This window comes from Pongo pygmaeus, chromosome 15, assembly GCF_028885625.2.
Source record: "Pongo pygmaeus isolate AG05252 chromosome 15, NHGRI_mPonPyg2-v2.0_pri, whole genome shotgun sequence".
In the NCBI taxonomy this organism is placed as follows: Eukaryota; Metazoa; Chordata; class Mammalia; order Primates; family Hominidae; genus Pongo; species Pongo pygmaeus.
This window is the reverse complement of record NC_072388.2, coordinates 30,578,934-30,593,115: the sequence shown is the minus strand read 5'-3', so window position 1 is coordinate 30,593,115 and position 14,182 is coordinate 30,578,934. Positions and strand designations below refer to the sequence as shown.

The 14,182-nt window shown below is 43.4% G+C and overlaps 1 protein-coding gene across 6 annotated transcripts in view; it reads right to left on the bottom strand.

Annotated features, from left to right (window-relative positions):
- The window catches only part of AKAP6 (A-kinase anchoring protein 6), a 626,632-nt gene that overhangs the window by 570,719 nt on the left and 41,731 nt on the right, over positions 1-14,182 (bottom strand). Inside the window, exons 4-5 of one of the 6 annotated variants that reach the window (XM_054449569.2) lie at positions 10,755-10,795; positions 8,570-8,714 (exon numbers count right to left, since the gene is read on the bottom strand). The exons of the other annotated variants lie outside the window; for them this stretch is intronic. The gene's annotated coding sequence lies outside the window, so the exon portion shown is untranslated. The remainder of the gene's footprint in view (positions 1-8,569; positions 8,715-10,754; positions 10,796-14,182) is intronic. 6 annotated transcript variants of the gene reach the window in all.

Below are 14,182 nucleotides of genomic sequence, written 5' to 3'. Positions count from 1 at the left end.
TCTCAAATAAATAAATAAATAATTTTAAAAACCTAAAACCAAAACAAACACATTTTCTTACCAAAGTTCTGATGCAAAAGCTAACAACACCACAGTGTTTCGCTTTTGTTGAAACAAAAATTCTACAGTTTATTGCCTTTGCTTGAAAATAATATACACAAGGTCTTAAATATTTACCAGATGATGCAGATCTGCCAGGGTTTTCAGCCAAGTTTCAAAGTTTTATGAAGTCACTTCTTGGATATATTTCTAACAATCTGGCCCATGAAAATTAACTGGGGAAGATATTTCCATCTTCTTCACATGGCCTTGAGCTCACAATCTCTGTGTGCGCCCATAAGAAACCCACACCCTGTAATCATAAATTTCCTAGCTCATTCAAAAGCAGTTGTTACTACTGATAAATAAATACACACAAACAAAAGTTTATTCTTTGGGAACATTCATTTCCAGTGAAGACACCATGTGTTCTGGCTTCAGTACAAACTCATTTTCCCAGCCTCTACCTACTTAGATCTCAACTATCTGCTCTCTTTAAATATCTTCTCAAAAATAAATCTCAATTCAGGTTTTCTACACTAGCAATTTTCAATTTAGACTCCATAAAGCCAAACACAAAACCTGTCTCAATCAGAGTAGATCCACATTTTTTCTTTAAACTTTACAATTTATTTAAATTGAGGCTGTAAAACATTTTTTAAAAATAATATTCTTCTGTAATTATATCCCTTAATACAGAAGAAAGTCTGTTTCATTACTTCGGTTGATAAAATTTTTTAAATTAATCATAGATATTAAAATGTCTTATTCCCATTTAAAAATCTTTCAAAAGTATTGTGTGCCTCTGAGAAATTTCAAATAACAGGGAGGCTGAGCCTCCACATCCTGTCCCAGTTGCCTTGAGGGTCTGGCTGCCAAAAATCTAAGTCTTGCCCATGGGAGTCCCACATACACATCCATCCAGGAAGGTCACATTCCATCCAGAACTCCAGAGGAAGAAAATGATCCAAAGGGGTGCAAAATCAGGCCAACCATTTACTCTAGACCAAAATTTATCTATAAACCAGTGACCCAGTTAGGGAAGAAACATTATCCTCATTCCACCACACTATTATTTTTGTGTTTCTATGTGGGTCACAGCACAGAAAAATCCATGGAGAATTTGACAGGGAAAATAAGGAAGTTACAACTGAGGATTGTTGACCCCACTTTTCTGCTTAAGTTGTCAAATAAAAGGAAAGGTAAGGCTGACCACAGGGAGTAGCAAACTGCATTTGGCCAGACTTTGGTATTTTACAGATAGGAAAATATTTTAAAAGAATTAGGGAACTGATTTACGTTTGCTTTTTCTTTTGCCAAGCAAATATATGTTTACAGTGATAACCCTCATCTCTCAGCATCATTTTGTAAAAATGCATTTTAACACTAAAAAGGAGGGAGACTATAATCTCAGGAAAAAAAGGCCATTCCTTTCCTGAATAGGTCAGTTGGCCCTCTTCTAGATGTCACAACAAAGGTGGCCACCCTGCCTCTTACTTTGGATTTAATGTTTTGTTTTGTTTTGTTTTGTTTCCACTTTCTACCAGTGAAAAGTATTTCAAGGCGATCCCAGTCAGCATACTGGATACTCAGAGGAATGAGGCCAGAGCATGATGTGAGCGGGGCTCACAAAGTAGCCTGGGCCTGAGGTGGCTGGCCGTGAGCTCAGCAGGCTGAAGGGGAAATCCCTGTGGGATAACTCTAGTTGCCAATTAGGGAGATCCAACAGAAAACCAAGCACATCACAGCATTTTGTGAGTTTTCCTGTACTCTGCCCAGTCCTAGAAGAGGGCTGAAGGAGCCAGATTACACAACTTCCTCTGCTTTGCCAGCCAGCTTCCCAAGCGTGGTGATCCTTTTCCAGCAGGTGGCAGAACACACACATAGAAAATTACAAAGCTACCCAAGGTTTCTGTCTTTCAGTTGGTCCATTGTGTTACTTCTTTAAAAGTTAGCCATGTATAGTAAGAAATTTTGCAAACAAAAAACCTACTCATATTCCACCCTGGAATCCTGTTTACACAGGTACTTTGGTCTTCACAGAGAGGCTGAAACCCTGCAAAGAGGAGGACCACCAAATAAAGAAAATCCTGGCCAATAAACTAATACCAGAACCCACATCTTCCAGCTGTTAAAGAACCCAGCAAATAACTCCTGCATTTCACTTTGTTGCCCACACTGGAGTGCAGTGGCATGACCGCAGCTCACTGCAGCCTCAACCTCCCGGACTCAAGAGATCCTCCCACCTCAGCCTCCTGTGTAGCTGGGACTACAAGTGTGTGCTACCACTCTCGATTAATTTTGTATAATTTTTGTAGTGATGAGGTCTCACTATGTTGCCTAAGCTGGTCTCAAATTCCTGGGCTCAAACAATCCTCCTGTCTCAGCCTCTCAAAGTGCTGGCATTACAGGCTTGAGCCATCGCACCTGGCCTCCTGCATTTCTAAAATTTCTAAACCCAGTGAAAACTTTCACTAATCTTCATCACATGCACCTATAAGGGTGTAGTAACAAATTGTCTTTTCTAAAGAAACCCATGGATTTTACATTGCCTCTTTCCAAGGAGAAAAGTCATACAGTATCCAAAGTTACACAACGGGTCAGGAGAACAGCCCAGAATACCCGTCAGTGTCTCTCGATTGAAGTGTTTATTCACAAAAGCAAAGTCATGTTTAAAGCTGAAAAAGTATTTCCTAAAATATACTCTAGTTGAATATTTCAGGTACAATAGTAAGTAGGTCACTTGCTCTCTAGGATTCAAAGAATATGGGGCTGCATTACTCTGTTTCTGCCCTGAACAGGAAAGTTAAAAGGAAACACTGCACAACAAGAAAATCCACAGCACACAGCTATTTAAGCAGCTGTGGCTTGGGGGTCAGGTCTATCACTGCAAGCTTTATAGATAATCTTCAAAACTAATTTGACCCACAAAAGTAAAACCAACTGGGCTTTCCCAAAAAATCTGCAAAAACCATATTCATAGTATCACCCTCCCTTCCAGATAATTTATAGTCAGAAACTGAACCCAAGAATAAATGCCCTAGAAATATTTTTTTAAATAGCCTAAATTTGACTGTCAAATCATGTTCCTTCTCCATGTTTTTTTTCAGTGTCTAATCTGGTCCTACTCCTACCCCCAAATAATTTTCTAGGGGTCCCAGAGGTGCCCCATGCTCTGCACCTTCTTTTTTTTTTTTTTTTTTTTTTTTTTTTGAGATGGAGTTTCGCTCTTGTTACCCAGGCTGGAGTGCAATGGCACGATCTTGGCTCACTGCAACTTCCACCTCCCGGGTTCAAGCAATTCCCCTGTCTCAGCCTCCCAAGTAGCTGGGATTACAAGCATGCACCATCACGCCCGGCTAATTTTGTATTTGTAGTAGAGACGGGGTTTCTCCAAGTTGGTCAGGCTGGTCTCAAACTCCTGACTCCAGGTGATCCGCCCGCCTCGGCCTCGCAAAGTGCTGGGATTACAGGTGTGAGCCACCGTACCCGGCCCTACATCTTCTTGGATGCTATCTGCCACACAAAATAGAATAAGAGCTAGAAGGGACCTGACAGGAATACAGCTACTTCTATAGATAAGAAAAACTTGGTCCAGAAACAAACTCACCAAGGCTACAGCTTGCTAGTCCCAATGTTGTAATTCCACCCGCTAGTGTCCCATCCCTCTAGGTCTCATCAGGTCATTCATTTTCACTAGAAGTAAGTGTAGGTCAAAGCAACTGGATTCATTATTACTCCTCTCAGAAAACAACTAACAAGTGGTTTTGGTTGAGAAATTTCAGAAAAAAACTGGTTGGTTGGAGGGGAACAATTTTGAACAATGGGTACTTTCCATGTCCTCAAATCACATTCTGCCTGTAAATAAATCACACTTCAAAAATACAAACATAAGAACTGATCTGTAGTGACCCGCTTATTGGCAACTGTAAAGAATGTAAGCTCCATGAGGACAGAAACTCTGTTTTATTCACATCTGTATTTCCAGCATGTAGACTAGAAGCTGGCACTGAATTGCAGCTCAACAGCAAATATTTGTTAAATGAACAAAATGACGAAAACATCCCTCTTTTCTTCTCTCTATAGTCCATCTCCATTCCCATTTTGTTCTCTTAAGGCCTAGGTTCCTTAATCAAAACTCTGTTCTGAGGTAAATATCTACCTGTCATTTATACTTTCGTAGCCTTTAAGTCACTGCTTGGAGTGTCTGGAATTTCAGTTTCACATCCAACAAAAGGCTTTGAACCCCCATCGCAGGTCTCCAGTCTCAGCCAACAATGGAAGGCCTTTGTGGTCAGGCCTTTCTGTGCATATGGCCAAGCTTTGGATTCTTTGGAAGAATAGCAAACTATTCACTGGAACAGCTCCCTTCCCCAGTGACCTCTTGATTCCCTCCTGTGGCTCTCCTTAGCCTTCATATCCTTGTAAAGTAATCTAAAACCCTGTCTTCCTGCTGTCTTTATCTTCCTTTCTCAGCTGTCAAAACCTGGAAGACATGCTGCTGTTGCATATTTAGCCTCAACTATATTGTTTAATAAATGCCAAGTTGCCAGTTTCTCACACTCCACTCTGTGAAGCCAGAACACCTCACCTTACTGAGTTAATCAGGAACCCATCCTCACCCTATAATACACTAGGGGGTGCTGTTGCTATATCCAGACCCAGTTGCTGTAGCCCGATTGGAAACAGGAAAAGGAAACAAGGGAGCCATCAGGGTCCTGAGAGACATTTCTAGATGGGCCACTCTCTGCACAAGCCCTCAGCACAGTTCCTCGAAGCAAAGAACATTATACCTTACCAAGCCACACAATTCCAGAATGAAGTTCACAAATGGTACAAAAAGAAGGGAGGGCTGAAGATCTCCAAGCGAAAGGCTTTATTGTAGGACTCATTAACATACATGGGCCTACACAATCATATTTATGCCAGCTGCTAGATGTGAATAATTAATACTCACCCTGCTACCAGTTAAAACTCTGTTTAGACAATCAAGTGGCAAATACTGTCAGGCAGAATCGGATACATCAAATGCAATCATAACAGGAAAGAAATACTTGAGTTTATCCCTGCTTTTCACAATCATCTTTCCTGGTATGTGATATCTAAGACTTTGGGAATGAAAGTTTTATATACAAACAAATGAGTATCAACCTCTCTCAGCCCACGGCTTGGCTACTGCACAAAGCTTCCAAGCTGCCAGGGAAGCCTCCTTGGCCTCACTTAACTCTTTGCTGAAATGACTGGTAGATCCCATATGACAGAGAAAGCTCTCATATACATCAAAAAGGCTTTTCAAATTTCTGAATAAGTCATCATGAAAAAAGAAATATTTTGTTGGGTTTGTGGATTTAAGATAAGTTTTAAAATGTGTATTTTTAAAAAATTATCTGAACGAGACCCTCACCTAACAGTGTGAACGTTAAACATTCCCACACAGAGAAGAATGGATCTGCACCAAGGGAAATATGTCTGGTATTAATCCAAGAAGAAACAATCTAGCTCACCCTCCCTGCCCCACAAGCTAGGGTTTCACACCCTTTGTGGTGTGATTTGCAGTACTCCTCACAAAATGCTAGTAAGAACTCATTAATACTAACAATTGAATTGGAACTATCTTTGGCTCCAAAAGCAACCCAGCCAAGCTAGAAACTTGAAGGATCCCAAAGTAAATCAAGAGGAACTAAGACAAAGGTGCCATTCTAGGGCAAATCTTCACAGAATGGTTTCCCTTTTGCCCTGAATCCCATCCCTAAAAGAGACCGAATCCAAGCTGTAGCTGCATCATACTTTCAAATGAAATGCAAGGAATTTCTGAGCCCAGGTTTTTCCACAACGACTAGATTGACATTTCCACATAAAGCTCTACAAACAAGGATTAATATGTCACATTTAATAAAGAGTCAAGGGCTCTCAACATAATTTCTACCTTCAAATACCCAAAAGATACACTCCAGGGCTGATTACTTCAGTTACATAACCCAGGCCCACACTAACCTAGAGAGCAGATTACAATGGGGGAGGTTGGTTGGTGTGCTGGAATGTATAGTTTGAAAAAATCTTAACTCTGAAATAGCTACTCAGAAAAGTCCTTTAGGGGCACTCTGCTCAACTTCATTGGGAATCATTAAGGTTAACATAATCATATACCAAAGAGAGCACACAGATGGTTAACACCAATATATCCACGATCCAAGGTCCTGATAAATGGCAGGTAGTTATTTCCAGTCTTAGTGCTAGAGTATGTAGCTAGGCACACATGAGCAGGGCAGGAGAGGTCCCCCCACCACCCCCAATGTCAGGCAATTGTTAAACTGTCTCTCTAAAATAATAAAATAATAATTGGTCACAACCAGTGACAGGGAAAGGCAGTCTCCCAATAGATAAAAAACACCTGAAGCTGATGATCAGCAGCTTCCTGATAAGATCTCAGGAGCTGGGCAAGTGGGCTCAAGCATCTACTCTAAGAGGCAAATGGCAGAGTTTAACTGATATATGACCTTCCTCTAGGAACACTCAACTGGTAAGGCCTCAAATGAGCACGTGCACAACTTCGGTACACACTGCATGTGGCCCCTCCCAAGTGCTGGCAGGCCATTTTGCATGTGGACAGCTCACCCCAAGGAAAACTCAAGGGAGGAGAGATGCACCCCAGAAGCATGCCACTGTATAAAAGTCCAAGTCAAAGGTCACACAGGGCACAACTGGATCTCTCAAGTTGCTCACTTGGCCCTCTTCCAAGTGTACTTCACTTCCTTTCGTTCCTGCCCTGAAACTTTTTAATAAATTTTCACTCCTGCTCAAAAACTTGCCTCGGTCTCTCACTCTGCCTATGCTCCTTGGATGAATTCTTTCCTTTGAGGAGGCAAGAATCAAGTCAGTGCAGACCTGTATGGATTTGCCACTGCTAACATACTTTGATGTGTGACTCAGATATGTTCCGTAGTGGTAAGACACCTCTACGCCTCGCCTTCTTTGGCTGAAGGTGTTCAACTCCCATACATGGTTTCCCTCTCCTCAGTTTCTCTCTCCTTCTTACTAAGCAACCACCAGAATGAGTCCTCTCAGCCACAGAGGCTCGGCTCCTCACTGGGCTGATCTCTCAGCTCACCCTGACGGGTGGCTCATGGGGGTGGGAAGGACCTTGGAGTCTGCACCAAGTAGACCTGAGACACTAAAGGCCTTCCTGAACAGGAGGCTTGCAAGAGTCATAGGGCTAAACCCTAAGACTGTGCAATGTCTGGGGTTTCCTCTGCTTTTTCAATGAAAACTGGCTCTTTTCCAAACGCCCGCACCACTTACTCTCCTGTTTTCTCTGTGTATATTCTGAAATGGCCTTGTACACCTACAGGACTGTCCGCCTTAGGGGCAAGTCTGTCTCTTTTCTGTTTTCACTTCACATGACACATGACTTCCTTCTCTGCCTTAAACACACATTCCCTATTATTTGTGCAGCCATAGCTCTTGCTGTGCTTGCACAGCAGCGAAGAAATGGGCTCCCTTGCAGATGTCTGTTGGCTCACTGATGGGACAGACACCAATTGGAACCCCAGCTCTGCCAGCTCCTTATGATTTGCCATACGCTTGTCATTCCTATTATGCTCCAGGGCCAAGTTTTTGGTGGCTTTTCAAGCAGTTCTGCATAGGATCTCATTCTGTGGCACTTTAAGGACTCCACCTACTTGCTTTTTTTTGAGTTAGCAACCCTTTGGAATGAGGGAAAATTCTTCCTTTGCCATCTGTGAGCCCTTATCCCAACCCCCAATCCTCCGGAGGTTCCTCCTTTACATCAAGAAGGTACATAAATATTGCCCTCTCAAATTCAAGGGCTGCTGTTTTTGTGAGCATATGAGGCTTTCCGTGAGTATCCCCCTTGCTTCCTTCTGCTTCCTCCTGGAGCAGAGAGATTGACCTATCTACTTAAGCATTTGTTCTGCAGATTACCCTGGGAGGATGAAAAACCCCAAATACAAATTTTCCTCCATTTCTCTAATCACTTCCACGCTCTCAATATACATCAAGACCTTCAAGGTCATATTCAAAGAAAGGGGAATTCAGTCCCTTATAGCAGTTAGCTGAAAAACAGGCTTCTCATCTACTAAAAAAACATGGGAAATGGGATTATAAGAAAAGAGATAATCATTTTGTGCTAGAATGCTCCAAGTGAGAGTCACTGTAAGGTCATGGAGACAAGGATATAGGCCAGCTCAAGGTCATAGGTACAAGAGACAAAAGTACCCATAGGACAGAGATAAAGGCTGGTCCTAGGCTATAGGCACAGAACAAATTACCATTAGAACAGAGGTGAAGTCAAGGTTAGTAGTACCTGGTAAGAATAGTTCATTCCAGAACCCCAAAGATGAATAGGGGGTCCCTATTTACTCTGTTATCTCTTCTGTTCTCAAGTGGGTAATTGTGATAAGACAGGATCAAGGTTAAGGGTACCTGGTAAGACTGGTTCATTTCAGAATCCTAAGGATGAATGGGGGATGCCCTGTTCAGGAAAGGATGATAGGGAAATAAGAGGATATACCTTCTTTTTCCTTTTTGTCTCCTCTGTTCTCTCTTCACAGATGGATAATCATGTCTCCATACCACAGGACACACCCCTCAGAAGCATCTTCAAGAACAGGGAAAAGTTTGACTCCCAAACGCTAAAGGTTTGGATTTATATTTTTCTGTAACACAGAAAAGGTTAATATTTTCCTGTAACACAGCCTGGGTTGAATACAAGCTCCAGGACTAGGAAACTTGGCTAGAAAATGGAAGCATACATTTGAGTACAATCTATCAACTAGATTTGTTTTGCCACTAACAGGGAAAACGGACAAAAATCCCCTATGTACAGGCCTTCATGACTCTAGGAAACAATCCTGACCTTTGTTGGGCTTATAAAATGGATCCAGCGATGATAGCAGCCATAGTCAGGCAGCCCCCTCTGGTTGGTTTGGGAGACCCTTTATAAGGTTTACGCAGGGCTCAAGCCCCAGAGGAACCAAGGGCGGAGCTTAGCACAAACCCCACTGCCCCTTCTACCCTATTATATCCAAGTCTCCCAGCCCTGGTGCTCTCCCCTCCCTACCCAGGGCCATCCTCTGGACTCCACCCTCTTAAGTATGCTCCCTTCAGGAGGTTAATGACCCTAGTGTACCCACCAGAGTCCAGACTGACTGCAAGACCTGAGCCAAATTAAAATGGAACTAGGGAAGTTTCTGGAGGACCCTGACAAATACATCAAAGGGTTCCGTAAACTGGGCTTAACATTTGAACTCACCTGGAGGGACCTCTCAGTCATACTAGGACAAACACTGTCTAAGGGAGAACACGACTCCATTATGGAGACAGCCCAACAATTTGTAAACACAATGTACATGACTGACTCTGGTGGATACCCTGCGGGGTCACCACAGTTCCCCAGGTCAACCTCAATTGGGAATACAATAACCAGTGGGGTATATGGGCAAGGAACCACATGTTCTTCTGTCTGGTAGAAGATTGAAAATTAGCAGAGCAAAGCCTGTGAACTACACTAAATTTGCCTTAATAAATCAAGGCCCTCTTGAAAACCCCACCACTTTCCTAGAGAGGCTATAAGAGGCCCTAGTGAAACATACTAACCTAGACCTAGAGACACAAGTAGGGTAACTGGTCCTAAAGGGCCATTTCCTAACTCAAGCAGCCCAAGATATTCAGAAGAAACTCCAAAAACTAGCACTAGGCCCCAACACCCCTATGCCTGACATCCTTAAAATAGTTTCCTTGGTCTTTTACAACCAGGACCAGGAGGAAAAGGAAAGGGCTCAGCAAAATGAGAGGCAAAAGGAAAAGCTCTACTGGCTGTCCTACAAGTCTGCCAGCTCTCTCCAGGTTGCACTCAGAATACTCTCCCAGGTAACTGCCATCAGTGTGGGAAGCCAGGCCACTGGAAGGCAAACTGCCCCAGTGGGACAGAGGGAAGAAGCCCTGCACGGCTTGCCCCCTCTGCCACAAGCTCTGCCACTGGAAACAGAACTGCCCTGAGGGCTGAAGGGTCCCAGGGACAGAATCCCAACCCTGATGGCCTTGAGCTAAAGGGGCCCTATGCTCTGGTCTGCTCCTGGATTGAACATCACTACTGAAGGGACAGTGCCAAGGGCTGCTTTGGATGTGGCAGGTAGTACTATAAGTTTTCTTTTGGACATGGAAGTGGCCTGCTCAGTGCTTATCTCTTTTCCTGGGCAATTATCCTCCAAATCCTCCAAATCCGCCAGGTGACGGGGGTAAATGGAGAGTATCCATAACCCACAGGTTTACTCTTCCTCCGTGTTGCCTATGGGCGAAAACTGTCTTTGCTCATTCATTTTTAGTGTTGCCAGAATGTCCTCTGCCCCTTTTGGGTAGAGATATTTTGCATAGACTCAGGGCTCAGTTAATCTTTCCTCCAGGGCCAACACTCCCTTTTCCAAATGCAATCTTATGCCTCAAGGAAACCATTCACAAGGATGAGCTGCCCACAGACCTTCCCAATAATCCAGAAGTCCGGGCCCCAGGAATACCAGGAAATGCCATAACGGCAATGCCTGTAGTAATTCAGCTCAAAGATCCTTCTAGCTATCCTTGTAGAAGTCAGTTTCCTCTTTGGCAGGAGGCCAAAGAGGGACTTTGGCTGCTGATTGAAAAATTTCTAAAACATGAATTATTACTACCCTGTAATTCACCCTGTAACATGCCTATCTTACCTGTTAAAAAGAGCAATGGAGAATACAGGATGGTCCAGGGCCTGCAAATCAAAAAAGAGGCAGTAGTCCCTATATACCCAATAGTCCCCAACCCATATGTAATTCTAGCAGAAGTCCTTCAGATGCTCAGTGGTTTTCAGTCTTAGATCTCAAACACACTTTCTTTTGTACCCTCCAAGACCCACCTTCCCATTTTCTATTTGCATTTGAGTGGGAAAATGAAAAAGGAAGGAGTCAACAGCTCACCTGGACAGTCCTTCTACAAGGCTTCAGAGATAGTCCCCATTTGTTTGGGCAAGTCTTAGCTAGAGATTTGCAGGACCTAATTCTTGAGGTGGGGTGGGGAGGCATCTCCTACAGCACATGGATGACCTATCAATCTGCTCCCCTACAACAGTTAGGAGTCCAACATCTAGTCCAGACACTAAATTTCCTCACAGACAGAGGGTATCCAAGGACAAGGTATCCAAGGCCAAGGCACAGCTACCAAGTTAAGAGGTCCAATACCTGGGAATAATCCTGACCCCCAGAGAACATAAGCTCTCCTCAGAACAGATACAGGCCTTCCTTAGAATACTTACCCCAACCACCTGATAGTAACTTTGCACTTTTCTGGGGATCACAGGATATTGCAGACTTTGGGTACTGGGATATGGTGGAATTGTTAAGTCTTTATATCAGGCACTAAAAGAAGGGACTGATAGGGATCCATTTCTCTGGGGAAGGGATCAAGAGCAAGCCTTTAGACAGCTAAAAACTGCCCTCTCACAAGCCCCAGCCCTTGGGCTACTCATACTAACCAAACCATTTCAGCTTTTCATCACTGAAAGGCAAGGTGTAGCCCTAGGATTTCTAACTCAAACCATTGGGCCAATCAAACATCCTATAAGTTAACTTTTCAAAGAACCTAGACCCAGTAGCACAAGGATGGTCACACTGACTCAAGGTAGTGGTTGCAGCAGCCATCCTACTCCAGGAGGCCCTCAAAATCACCATGTGACAGCCAATCCTGCTCCTGACGTCCCACCAAATAGGTCCCTTATTGGACATAAAAGGACCACGATGGCTCACTGACAACAGACTGCTAAAGTCCCAAGTCTTGTTGTTAGAAAACCCACAGTTGAGTGGTGCCCCACCCTTAACCCAAGCTCCTTACTGCCACTACCAGAAGAGGATAACTCAACACATTCATGTTGTGAGATACTTAGTCACACGTATGTCAGCTTGGAAGACTTAAGAGATCAGCCCCTAGATAATCTGGATGGTTTTCAGATGGGAGTAGCTTTGTCAGAAATAGAATTAGATATGCAGGGTATGCTATAGTGTCTCTTCACCAAATTACAGAGGCTAACGCTCTGTCCCTGATGACCTCAGTGCAACTAGCCAAACTCATCACACTGACCAGAGCCCTAAAATTAAGTGAAAGGAAAAGAATAACCATCTACACAGATTCCAAATATGCCTTTCTGGTGCTTCACACCCACCTGCCTGTCTGGAAGGAAAGCGGGTACCTAACAACTTGGGATACTCCTATTAAGTACAGGCCTCAAATCTCAGACTTACTAGAGACTGCTCATTTGCCCCAGGAAGTGGCAGTAGTGTGCTGTAAAGGACACCAGAGAGGCTCCAGTGAAACTGTATGGGGAAATAGGTTAACTGACCAAAAAGCTAAAGAGGCAGCCATCTCAAAAGATAACTTCATGGGACCCTTGCTCCCCTGTCTCCCCAGTGAACTGCCCCCTCTCCAATAAGGAATAGATTGGGCCATCCAACATGGGTATAAAAAAGAAACCAGTGGATGGTACACGTTGGGAGAACTTCTCTATCTACCTAAAGACTCCAAATGGAAAGTCAGCAAGAGTTTACACAACTCCTGCCACCTTAGATAGGACAGTCTATAGCAAATTTGTAAACAGGTGCTCAGTGGGAAGAGACTAAACAAAACTATTCAATAGGCTTGTCAAGCCTGCACCTTGTGCACCATAAATAATCCCCAAAGACAGAAGCCCCCTCCATTAATAGATCCAATCCAACATACCCTGGGGAGGACCGGCAGATGAATTTCACTCAGCTCCCTGCATGCCGGGTGTAAGTATCTCTCGGTCTGTGTAGACACCTTCAAGGAGGGGTAGAAGCCTGCCCCACAAGGACTAAAAATCACAGGAGGTAGTTAAATTACCTCTAAAGGGACTCATTCCCCAATTCAGGCTCCCCAGGTCATTGCAAAGGACAATGGTCCATCCTTCATTTCCCAAGTAACTCAACAGTTAGTAGTGCCCTAGGCATAAAGTGGTACTTTCACTCTGCCTGAAGACCACAATCTTCAGGAAAAGTAGAAAAACTAATCAAACCCTCAAATGCATCCTCAATATACTCTGTCAGGAAACAAAACAGCCATGGGTGGACCTCCTAACTTTAGCCCTCCTTCAGATTCATATTGCCCCTAAGTCTCCCTTCAATTAAGCCTCTTCAAAGCCTTCTATGGTATTCTTATATTTAGACTTATTACTAAATGAAGAAACTGCCAAAATCACCCAGTATGTCTCTTTAGCAGGCTTCCAAAAGGCTCTCTGGGAATATGGATTACAAACAAACCGAAAATCAGAAGGGAAAAAATCTCCACCGCTATATCCTCCAGGTTCACTAGTTCTCATTAAAGCTTGGAAGGATGGAACCTCGAATTCCCAACTAACTCGAATCTGGAAGGGCCCCTTCACTGTGCTATTATCTACCCCTGCAGTCATTAAAGTACCAAAGATTGCCAGCTGGATACATCGTACCCAAGTGAAGCTGTGGAAAAGCCCTGAAACATCAGAATTGGAACCAACACCCTCAGTTATAGAATATACTCGAGAGGCACTGGAAGATCTGAAATTCCTCTTTAAGCAAAAAGATAAGTAATGCCCTCAACCATCCTTTCACCTCAAAGTAAGGTGATCTTAATATTAGGAATTTTACTCACAATAGCTCTGATTGTTATCACTATTTTCAACCTAACTTGTACACCGCCAGGAGTTCCAGTGGCAGCTTGCTTTGTGACCAATTTCTCTTTTTTACAATCACCTTAGGTCACCATGGGCCCACTCCTGCGGGTTCTCATTCTCACTCCTTTACTAGCAGTGTATTACCATCCTCATTTCCTGTTATTGGCAAAAGCTCAACAATTGCTCCAAAGCACAGAATCCCCTTACTCCACCAACTGCTGATTACGTACTAGTTCTTCCGCCAAAACACCAGGAAGAGCTTATGCAGCCTCGCCCAGAGACTGTACAAGCACAGAGGCAGAATCACATATTTTCTATCAGTGGGATCCTAATCTGAAAGGGATGTTCAAGCCTGCAAGCCTTCTTGCAAAAGTAAGGCAAGATTTCCCTGACATCCACAAGGAATCTCCCATTTTCAGAGCCATCTTTTCTAATATCACTTTA